We start from the raw sequence: 12,480 nt of genomic DNA, 5'->3' as shown, positions 1-12,480 counted from the left end.
GTAGCTGCACACTATAGTGAGTGTAGATGCAACCTGCTTCTCATGGTGGTGTATAGGGTAACTACATACACCCTTCACACACATTCCCACTGCAAGACTCAGTACATGAGGGATGATTAGTACAATTTGCATACACTTTTTGTTCACAGCATCATCTGCATCTAATATAGACAACGCCCTTAATAATTTCACTTAATAATTGACAATGTGCTTTTTAAAACAATGGCCAGTGAGTGTAGACATACCCTTTGGTTCCTACCTCTATGAGAGGCATGGGGCTTAGCACACACCTCTCTGGTCCACATCTCCCATTGGCTGACTTACGCAGTTCTCCCACTGGCTGGATTTTGTGGATCTTATTCTAAAGCATCTATTTTTCTACATTCATTGTACAGGAATCCAAAGCCAGTATTTCAATTTTCTGGAACAGTATTGTTCCTGAAAGTTAAATATCATGATGCTCATCACTGGAACAGCTAAGATCCCACCCAAAAGACCATTTAGATAACACCAATGGCTGGCACACTGGGAAGGAGTTGTGCATCTTGGTCTTGCCCCAAAAGAGTTTATAATCTAAAGCTTCCTCAAGCTCTTCTGAAGAAGTGGTGTTTGCACATGAAAGCTCATGATTCTATATATTTGATTAGTCTCTAAGGTGCCACAGGACTACTTGTTGTTTTTAAAGATTCAGACTAACATAGCTCCCCCTTTGAACCATGATCCTGCAAAGTGTTATACATAAGCAATCCCTATTCACACGAACGAGTTGAATCTCAGAATTCACATTTTGTGCAAAATTCCAACATCTCCTTTTTTGCTGAATCCCAACAAAATTTCTGAAAAAATGGGTATTGGAAACAGCAAAATGACATTATGTCATTATGCTTTGCATTGGGGAGTTCAGTGTGTATCATTTTGACTTTATTGTTGGCATTTTATTTTGTTATACTATATTCTGTTATAATTAATTGTCACTCAATTTTATTGAATCCATGTTTCAGATAGAAAACTCTTTTGCTGGAAAATGTTTGACCCGCACTACTATTTACATATCCTTTTGCAGGATTACTTATTTAGGTTAGGAACTCTTTAGAGAAGGAAGGCTTTAGTGCTCTGGGCCTCTGACTAAAGCCTTTTGGATGTGGATATTCATCAGAATCAGTCCTTATGATTGCAGCTCACTCTGCCCATACAAAATGTTAGAAACTTGGAGTGTAAGGAATCAAGTGAAGGGGGCAGGCAAAAGGAAATCCTCCAAACCTTTCCATCAGTCTATAAGCAGGTGGTGGGATGCAGATTATTACTTTGGAGGCCACTATTTCTGTTTAGGAGCTCAAATAATAGATACTGACCCCGTTTAACCTCTATGGATGGGTTTGGGGACCATTGGCTTACATATGGCTGTATCCTACCCCTCCTTTAACCCTGCTTTCCACAGAATGTCTTTCTAGCTGGCCTGTTTGAAGTAGGCATGGCAACACCCTTTATGGTGTGAAAAGAGGTCAAAGAGGCCCCTAACATCTCCACACACATTCCCACTGCAAGACTCAGTGCATGAGGGATGATTAGTACAATTTGCATGCCTTTTTTATTCAGAGCATCATCTGCATCTAATATAGACAACACCCTTAATAATTTCACTTAATAATTGGCAATGTACTTTGAAATACAATGGTGTCTGAATTTGTACAGCATCTGAAATCACAATGACTAACAGCACTATATAAATGACTACATAAATAAATAAGTAAATGTTCTGGGAAGAGCCTACAGTGATGTTAAGTGTAGAGATCTTCAGCTAAACTGAACAGCCGTTCTGCTGAAACACTTCTTGGTGGAACTCCAAGAAATGCTTTTGTGATAGCTGTGTGTGATCTGGCAGCCTGGTTGTATTAGCCTCCCACCATTTCATTGGGTAACATGGGGTTCAAGCTTCACAGAAGAGCTAAACTTCTTGCTGAAAAAAAACTTTGTTTCAGATGCAGGTGATGCACAGAAGCAATGTTTTGCAGAGAAATGGAAGCACATTAAGCAGTTTGAAAAATCCACACGTTGAACTGCTCATAAAACACTGGCATTCCAGCATGGTAACTGTCCACAGACATGGGTCCTTAGTAATACTCCGGGAATCTAGTTCTTTGGTGAACAAAAAACCACAGCAACTCTCTGGAAATCTTAAGGGTGTCACCGTTAGGCCTATGCAACATCAAATTAAGGGAATTCAGGGTTCTAGGTGCAACCCACATGGGACTCACCCTCATTCATGTGCTGTGAGTCTGACATTCCTTGGTTTGTCAGAAGGTGTAAGAATTAATACAAATGGGACATTTCAGACATGGGGCTATTGTTTTGGGCTCTCTCCAGATAGGGGTCAGTTGCACTCAATTCACGTGTCCAGCTTTACATTTTAGGAATATAATTTTTTAAGAATGAAACTGCAGATTGTGAATGCCTTATGTTATACCAGGAGCAGAGGCCCTCGGCCTGGGCCTGTGGGTGCAGGCACTTAATACAAACACAAACAACGAGGTTGCCTAAAAATGGGTGGAAAGGGGAACATCACACACCTTACACTATGGACTCAATTCAGCAAGTTGCTGAGCATCTCTTGGGAGATACTTAGCTCATTCAGTCCCACTCCAATTAGCAGAGAACACTTCAGGATGGTTCTCCAAAGGTGGCTGGGTACACCGATTGGGAATTCTGCACATAGAGAACAGGATATTGAGCTCAAGATGCACCATGAAATTCTACAGTATAACAGCAGGCAGTTGAACATCATTTGCCCCCCCCTCTTTTTTTTGTAAGCTTAGTGTCAGCATCGAAAATTCTCCTGGAGAAGGGTTAACATTATCTAACACCAGCAAATCAGTTCTAGTTTTCCATAACTCAGTGATGTGCTGTCAAATCTGATGACTTTTTTTTGTTGGAATGCCATTTACAAGTATGATTAAATTATTCTCCGGTGCTGACTTGGTAGCTAAAGTAGATATATTTTCCTCTAAAAGAAGTGTAAGATATACTACTTTACCCTTCAGTTGTCTGCCCCACACTTGTGAGGGAAGGAAGACGGCCTGTTTTAGCGCAGATTTGAACAACTGTCTGAAAAGGCTTCATAGTCTGGATAATAATTTTCTAAAATATGGGTAACCCACTTCTTTTAGTATGGAACCACTTTTTGTGTATGCATGGGGTACTGAGGTGGGGGAAGACAGTGGGATACACTTGCAAGATATTCTGAATTCAGTTTTTGTACATCAGCAATGATACCGAAACTGTACATTCCACTGGCTTTAATGGCTCTTGTAAAGTGAAAGCCTTATTAGCAAAGTTTGAATCTAGAATCAGATCCAAATCTGCCCTTTCCCACACTCCTAGGGATATTTGAAATAATTGTTCCAAAGCTTCTTATTACAGAGAGAGGCCACAGAGAGTACTGGCTCCATATCTGGGATCAAATCTAAACTTTCACAAAGTTTGGAGAGTTCCCACCGAGAGTTCCAGTTTGAATCATCATGACTATAAGTCAGTTTCCACAGTTTGAACAGAAATAGAAGCTGTTATTTAGCACAGTATATTAAGTTCCAACTGTATCCAGATATTTTCAAATTATTCCATAGGAGTGTCCTATAAAAGGACCATACTGAAATCTGTAATAGTGCAGTGATAGAGGATTGTATATGTGCAATGAGGGTGAAATTCTCAAATACTTGAGGAAAACCAAATAATCTAGCTTTGTGTGCCTGTTCTGCCTGGTCATTGGCTTGAATTAAATCCACCACAACTACTCAGTAGTCCTGTCCTTCTAGTGTCTTTATTATTGGATTCCTGCTTATAGCATTCTCCTCAACCCATTTAGGCTTCAGCTGGTAAATTGTTACTCAAGCTGATAGTTAGCCTGCTTTGCTCACACCGGTCAAGTGTTTCCCACTGAAGAACACACAGTTGTTCAAAAACCAGAGAGCTAATATGAGCTTTCACCTCAAAGTTAAAGCAATTATTTTTAGGGTATGAAAAAAATTGGTTAAATTTAGTATTCATTTCTGAACCGCTCTGCAATTGCTATTTCCTGATAAAAGAGAAAATACCAAAAAGGCATTTTTGACATGACTGGAAGCACCAGAAATTGTTAAAGAAATTTCACTCCAACGATCTTCCCCAGACTTATGTTACAGACCCTAGAGAGGTACAGATACAATAGTTCAGGTAAGGTTTGGCACTAAACAAAATCTTTAATATTTGCTCATCATCCAATAATTTGATCTTTAAGATTTATTTCTGTTTCTTTTTTGTTGCTAAATATATTGTGTATTCTGACTCAATTGGAAGGGATTAAAAACTGTGTCTTGAACTCCAAGCCAGCAAAGCACTTAAACACATGCTTGAGTAGTGCTTAAACTCATTGAGACTATTCACATACCAAAAGTTAAGAATCTGTTTAGCATTAAAAAGCTCAGTGAATCTAATTCAGAATTCCTTGATACATGGGGCTAGATTTTTTAAAAATTGCTGAGGAATGTAGCTATTTTATTAATAATGCCCATAATTCAGATGCAATTTTCTACACTTTTGTTATGGTTGTTAAATCACATAAATGTAATAAAGAATAACTCTCCCTCCTTGTCCCAAAGTACTTTGAGTTCCATACACACACTCAGGGGATGTCTACACTACAGTGTTATTTCAAAATATCTTATTTCAAAATAGTTAATTCGAAATAAGTTATTTTAAAATAATGCGTCTACACACAAAATGCATTTTGAAATAGCATTTTGCTATTTTGAAATAGTGCGTCCACACGGAGTGGAGGCTGAATCACATTTAAGGCTGGCCGGTACCAGGTCCGGCAGGGCATCAGGTCAGGAGTTATTTTGTGTGGCTGCTGCCTGAGGCTATCTGAGGCCTGTGCTTAAAGGGACCTCTCCCCTCCCCCGAAAAGCCAGTTTTCAGCTTTCCCCACTTGCTTGCCTACTTCGATGAGGGACAACAAAGCATTTTGTCTCTGCGTGATCTGGTTGCCCTCACTCAGGACATCACAGCACTCTGCAACATGGAGCCAGAGCTGCCCCTGGGCACTCTGATGCTTCTTGAGGACATATTGCTGTGAGTCTGGCTGTACTTTCTGCAGGCTGCCATCCAGGAGGTCCATCAGGGGGCTGTCAGTATCCAGGAGGCCTTGCGGGAGAGCTTTCACCCTGAGGAAAACTAAGAGACTCCCTGGTCTGCCCCACTGGGTGCTTGTACCTCATTCCTCCCTCACGTCCTTCCACTTACCCCTCCCTAACTTCCCTCCTGATGTCAAGTAAAATACACAGATTTTCATGAACACAAACTCTCTTTATTTAACAAAACTGAGGGGGGAAATGAAACTCTGGTGAGGCTGGGGAAAGGAGGCATGGGAGGAGAGAAGGGAGGGTGGGAGAGGGGAGGGAGAAACCTGGCAGGAGGGAGCTGGAAGGGGGAAGCAAGGGGAAGAAGGGGGAGGGGGAAGCTCAGGGTTCAGGGTTGGGGGGTCTTGCTGGACCAACTTGATTTTCATGCGAACCTGCTCCTGGGTTCACATGTGGCCTTTGGTGGCCAGGATGGCAGCTATCCTGCCATAGATGGCCGCGTTTCTCCATTTAGTGTGGAGATCATGGATGTTGGGGGCATCCCCTCCAAACCTGAATAAGGTCCATGAACTCTACCCCGGACCAGGAAGGCACCTTCCAGTGGCTTGCTGGCTCATGTTTTGGGGCCACGGGGTCAGGGCAGAGACTGCTGACTCTGGGCTGGCAGGCTTGGAGCTGGCATAGGCACTGTGGCCAGAGTCAACCCCTTTAAGGGCTCCGGGGAAGGAGGAGGGAGAGGTGTGTTCTTGGTTGAGGCTGGAGTGGCCACCAGGGCACCCTGGGAAGGCTGGAGGCCCCCCTATTTTGAAATAAGTGTCTACACAGCACTTATTTTGAAATAGCTATTTCAAATTTGGCGTTATTACTCTTGGAATGAGGTTTACCAAATTCGAAATAAGCATTCCACTATTTTGTATTAATTTCAAAATAGCAGTGTCAAAATAACTATTCTGTGTAGACATACCCTCACAGATTAAAAATGAAACACTGTTGTATTATAACAATAATGTTCTCTTTAAAATTCAAATTAAGTAAGTAGGCTCATACATGGAGTAAAAGGGGGAAAATACACTTAAAATGTGTGTACAGCATAGCAAGACACTAAGTCATTCAATACATTGGAACAGAAAGCTGTGTGTCACAGAAATAATAGTAAAAAAGAAAAAAAAAACATTGTATTCAGACAGGGCACTGAAACTAATCAAACTATGGAATTTTTTTGTCACCAAAATTGAAGTGACCTATTACTTTTTTATATTTCTTCTCAAATGTTATGGTTATAATTGCTATCCTGCTGTGAACAAAGACCAGTCAAGCAACAGAGAAACATTTTTACTGTTCCCTGCAGTACAGCCTATCACATTGCAGCTACTGATCACTAGACATAAACAGAATGCAATCGCCTAACTGCCAGATGTAAACATAATAGCACTGTTTAACTGTCACTTTCACAAAATGCAAAGACGGCTGGTGTGTGTCTAAGCAAAATCATTTTTTATTGAATTCACAATGGAGGCTCGAAGGGGGAAATTGTATGTGGATGGTTAGCAACTCCTCTATTTTCTAGCTAGCTGAAGAAACATGCAATGAAAACTAACCAGCATCCTTTTTAATTAACTGCTATCTCTTCCCCCTTTTCACTTCTTATCAATAATCACAGTGTCATAAAAACTGGAGGTGGAAAAGACCTATTCGATTATGCTGGTCATCTCTCTACTGATGTAAGTGCCTTGTCTACTAATGCTTTCTCCAAAACAGTTTTTTCCTTGGAAACTGGGTTTGTCTACACTGTAATATAAGCTGTGGTTAGTGAGACATATGTCAGCTGAACTATGGTAGAGAACCCCAGGCTAGAGTGTCTACATTGTTTTTAACCCCAAATTAACTTTTCTAACCCATGCTCAAATGGAAGGATATGTATGTGGAGGCATTCTGGTGATACAGTCACATCCTGACAGACTTCATTGTTCTCGAATGTCTGTCTAAATAGTCCCTTTTCCAATGTCATCACATTACCCCTAGTTATCACCCATTGCCTCACCTACAAAATTAATCTCTCCTCTTAGAACTAGAGACCAGGATGAGACAAATAGCTGGGCCTTTGGGAGCTATCACTTAATACAAACTCAGGGCACCTACCTCCATAGGAAAATCATGTTGATAGTTCCATGCATTCCTTTACTGTGTTTTGATTATTCCCCACACTGTGCTGGTCTGTCTCCATGGACTAATGCAGAAAAAACTCTGAGCCATGGCACAACTTCCTACTTCATTTAAGCCACCATATTTTCCATAGGAGCAGAGGTGAAGCCTCCTACAATTCCTCAGAAGTCAAGGACTGAAATTCTGCCTGACTCCTGTATGGACTTTTCAGTGTTTCCCAAATGGTGTTCTGCGGAACCCTGGGATTCCGCAAAGTGAAAATCAGGGTTCCACAAGAAAATTCCATTACAATAACATTTTATTATTTTTTAAAAAAATAATATTTAAGCATTTATGAATTTTATTGAAAACAGTTTTCATTTGTGTTTGCCATAAGTGTCCCTGTGTAATGCCAGCTTAGCTAGAGAGTGGGGACAATGATGTCACTACTCAGCGCTGCATGCTCAGTCAGTCGGTGGTGTGATTGCCTGTTATATACCACTGTGAATCCCCGTACTCCCTGTCACGGAGCGTGGATCACATGGGTGACTGAATACGAATATACTAGTGCCGCATCGGACAAAGTCGAAGCTTCAGCTGTCAAACAAGTTGCTTGCGTGGGAGTGCGCAGGCAGTGCTCTTGTGAATATTTTACTTCAGTATAGTCATGTGATTTCTTATATTTAAAAAGTTAACCATGACAGATATAAATTGACTGTGATAGATTAATCTATGTGCAATTAAACTAAATGTTGATCTCATGACATTGTTTAGCATTTGTTTATTATTATCCTTACTTATTTTTGGTCTACTTTTTCGCTCCATATATAAGACTGTTATTACGGGTTCCGCAAAATTCTTTCGAGTTAAAAAGGGTTCCATGGCCAAATAAAATTGGGAAATACCGGACTATGCAAATTGAGGAATTAAAAGTTCCTTACACTGTGTGACATTAAGAACGGCCTAAACGTCAGGGGTACCTAGACATTAGGTAATCAATTGCAGCTGAATTAACAAGTTCAAGTGTACCCCAATTCCTTAATATCATGACGTGTGTCTGATTAGTGCCATGCAAGGTGTCAATTTTAAAAAGCTCATGAAACACAGGTTATTAACATCATTGTACAATGTGGGTGCAACCAACTGATGTAAAGTTACGGTCATAATCATATGTGTTGCCAACTAAGCAGGCATTACCACACCCTAGACAAAAGGATAAAATTTCCCCACCTGGTAGTTACTTCCAATGTGCTTTGAAAAACAAGTATTTACATATTGTGTAAAGAGACCCATCAAGTTAACAAAGTATGGAGTCAAATCTCATGCTTTAATGGCAGGGAAGGAGACTGACAATCACGAGGCTAATGTTCATTCAGTTGCATTGGAGTGGGCAAGAACTAAATATTTTGCATTTTTGCAGAGAAGTCCAGCAAGGGAAGAAGCAGCAGGATACTTGCTTCATGCAGATCCCATGTTGCCTACCTCACAGCTGGAAATATAATTTTCTCTTGGAGAATCCTTCAGTAGAATCCATTTCAAAGATTCAACGGACTATAAAAGTGAATGGTATAGAATCCAAAATTATCTTTCACCTAAGAAGACAAAGATACCCGCCCTTTGATTTTGGTAGACCTTAAACCTGGAGTTCCATTAGCCATCTTGATGGAAAGGTAATGAGGATTTTAACTTGAACCAAATCTGGCAGGTTAATTGTTAGTTGCTAGAGAGTATTTTATTTTTATATCTCTTTTGGCCATTTCTAACTATAATCCTTATACTTAATTAAGATTAAAATAAAACAAATGTACTTGAATTTCAGAGAGATTTTAAGTGAATACACTTAAAATCTCTCTGAAATTCAAGTACATTTGTTTTATTTTAATATTAACCAAATCAAACCACATTGTGTTTGAACTGAACTGTTTGGTAATTCCAGTTAAACTAATAAACTGTTGGATACTGAGTCTTTAAAGGTGCAACAAACTTTGACATTCTTCTCCTCTAATTGTTTCAGGGCAATTTAGGGCTGAGGAGAGTGTGGAGTCATCTTGCCACTTGTTAATAAAAACTGACCAAGACCAGGGGAAGTCTGGTATTAATGATAGGCTTCTGGGCCAAAAGTCTTCGACCAGGGCTGCTCATTAGGTAAGCATTAAGTGCATTCTTGTTACCGACTGTGGGTATCCCAGGAAAAGAGCTACAGTCACAAAGCTATAAGGAGCTTAAGGGTTTAAGGTAAGAGGAGACAAAACTCTTCACTGGTCTGAATTGCAGCCCATGATATAACACAGGGGCCTTAAAACATTTGTACTAATATGTTTTGGAAGATGACAGATATGAACGTGAGCAAAGATGGGTCCATCTACAGAGTTCTGTTTAGGATCTGATATTTTCCAAAGTTTGAGAGTATTCAGAGCCTGGGTTTTGGTGTTGGCCTATTTAATTGGCAATTTTCATTCCTAAGCCTTTCAGGCCATCTTCTATCCACATACATCTCTCTACGCATATATCTGAGGGCAGAAATTGGCCCTCACCTTTTAAATCCTGAATGGCAGCTTAAGGCTGACCATAAAAGGCTGTCCTTTGCTCTCAAATTGAAGAGACAGCATTCACCTGAACTTCTAAAAGATCAAGTTTTATGCCTGGGTACTTAGCTCTCTCTCTCTCTCTCTCTCTCTCTCTCTCTCTCTCTCTCTCTCTCACAAAAGATTTACTCCACCAAGACAACAGAGTAGCTGGCCCAACATCTGTCTCCCTTAAAAGCAAGGTGACTGCAATTATTTCTCCCTTCCTCCATCTCTGGTATTCCTGCTCCTAGTTTGTATTAAGATGGTAGTGACCAAACAAAATAAGACTGAATTTTTAGTCAAAGACATACTGATGGAACAGATCGCACAGGGGCAGCTTTGAATCATAAGCAGGCACATAAATTATTTTGATTGTTTAGCTACATAAAAATGATAATTTTTTGTAAAAGCCTTTTTATAATAGTAATAAACCTGCCATGGCAAAGAGTAATTATAGCAGGAGACATTTACCAGCCTGCTTACACATTTATATGGGATTATGATATTAGTCTTTGAAGTTGTTGATATACTCTAGAGAGACGAATTTTGAGAGTTAAGCCTATCTGAATATAGAATTCAAATGCCTCCAAAAATTCTGGAGTATTTTAGTTTGATCCAGGCACAACTAATTGCAACTTTCCATTTTCTCATCCCCACTAATGCAAGTACAATGCAAGCACAACTGGGATAGACCATACCTATAGAGCTCATGGAAAGGAACTCAATGTTTCATTTCCTATAGTCTTAGAAACAATACCTTTTGCCTCCTCACAGCTCACCAAACCTCTGCCATGTGAAATGATAGAAACTCACCTGAGATAACATCAGAGAGTTTCTGGGCCCCATGTCCCATTTTGCTCCCTTTGGTAGAGAAATACATGATTTGGGCCTTGTCTACATTACAGAGTTTTGTTGACAATAGGCATGTCGACACTTAAAAAGTGCTATAATAAAAATCAGTACCACAGGTTCACACTCACTCCATCAGCAAACTGCTGAAGAAACTCAGAGAAACTGCTGAGCTACAATTCATCTTCAAGTTTGACACAATAAACTCAGGATTAAACAAAGACTGTGAATCTACAAAAGCTACAAAAGCAGCTTCTCCTCTCTTGGTATTCACACCTGCAGATCAGCTACTAGAAGTGAGCCTCATCCTCCCTGATTGGATCCACCTTGTCATCTCTAGCCTGATTCTGGCCTGCATATTTATACCTGCCTCTGGAATTTTCCACTACATGCATCTGATGAAGTGGGTCTTCATGAAAGCTTATGCTCCAATACTTTGGTTAGTCTATAAGGTGCCAGAGGACTCCTCGCCACTTTTCCATCAGCAAAGTGCATCCACAATTGGGGCACAACCATCAGCAGTGTGAGCAATGCACTGTGGGTACCTATAATAGAATCATAGAATATTAGAACTGGAAGAGACCTCCACAGGTCATCAAGTCCAGCTGTCTGCACTCAAGACAGGACCAGGCACAATCTAGATCATCTGTGATGGATGTTTGTGTGCTCTTAAAAATCTCCAGTGATGGAGTTTCTACAACCTCCCTAGGCAATTTATTTCAGTGCTTAACCACCTTACCACCTTCAGTGGCTAGATTTTGTGGGAACATGAAGTTGATCATGTTATATCTTGGGATGAGGGTCAATGTCCCAGGATACATTATTGTCTGTCCCAGTATTCCATTGGCTTCCAGCTTTCTTTCATGGCATTTTTCAATGGGCCTTTGCACCCCAGAATCTTTGTAAGAAGAGACAGATCCTGCACTGCTTTCCTATGCTCTAACTGTCAGTAGGACACTGTGGATGACAGTGTAGTTAACTATAAAGTTTCTAGTTGAAGAATACTTCCAGTTGCTTGTCATGCTGTATGATATGCACAGGAGCAATTTTAGATTGCTTTTGGCATTCACAGAACAGCTGCAGACAGTAAGCCATTGCTTTTGGCTTGGGAACCAAGTACTGAATGGTGGGATTGCATCATCACACAGGTGTGGGATGAAGAGCAGTGAACTTTTGGATGCGGATAGTCATCTTCCTGGAATTATGTGCAGAGCTTTCCCCATCTCTATGGCACAAAAACACCAGAATGAGAGCTTCTTTGCTGGTATAGAAGTGCACGACAATCGCTGAATAGAAGCTGGCAACTCCAGACTGCTACCAGTTGTCTCAAATCAATTTGGAGTTGGGAGGTCAACCATTGATGCTTCATTATTGCAAGTTTGCAGAGCAATTAATCACATTGTGCTACGAAGGCATTAGCAAGAGAAAGGATTGAGATATTCCTTCAGAAACCAACAGTTCTACTTAGTTGAAAGGATCTCTACTGGGAGGTCCTCTGATGAAATTTGGACCAGTTCTTAACATCAAAGAAAGCTTTACCATTCTCTTGTGTGTATTTTGGGTATGAATTACAATGTATTTGCTGAATTCTTTTCATTTATAGGAGCACAGTGATGAACCACGTATAGAGCATAAGATGGAAATCAACTTTAGCTTCAAAAGCACTTCTTGGTAAACTAAAAGACCAGGTGAAGGTCAAAAATCAAGCAATATAAAGGAACAATGATAACTAACAAGTGATCTGAGTAATAAGTGTACAAGACCAACAATAAATGTTATTGTGTATTACCTCTTGTAATAATTGGTTAGCG

The 12,480-nt window shown here is 40.2% G+C and overlaps 1 long non-coding RNA gene across 2 annotated transcripts in view; it reads right to left on the bottom strand.

The window, feature by feature from the left end:
* Positions 1-12,480, bottom strand: part of LOC102447401 (uncharacterized) — an 80,784-nt gene that overhangs the window by 3,705 nt on the left and 64,599 nt on the right. Inside the window, exon 1 of one of the 2 annotated variants that reach the window (XR_016348865.1) lies at positions 2,568-2,729. The exons of the other annotated variant lie outside the window; for it this stretch is intronic. This is a non-coding gene — a long non-coding RNA (uncharacterized LOC102447401). Of the gene's footprint in view, positions 1-2,567; positions 2,730-12,480 lie in introns of those variants that run through there. 2 annotated transcript variants of the gene reach the window in all.

Source organism: Pelodiscus sinensis, chromosome 2, assembly GCF_052426305.1.
Source record: "Pelodiscus sinensis isolate ZL-2025 chromosome 2, ASM5242630v1, whole genome shotgun sequence".
NCBI classification, from domain to species: domain Eukaryota; kingdom Metazoa; phylum Chordata; order Testudines; family Trionychidae; genus Pelodiscus; species Pelodiscus sinensis.
Note: the sequence above shows the minus strand (reverse complement) of the source record. Positions and strands in the feature narration are given on the sequence as shown.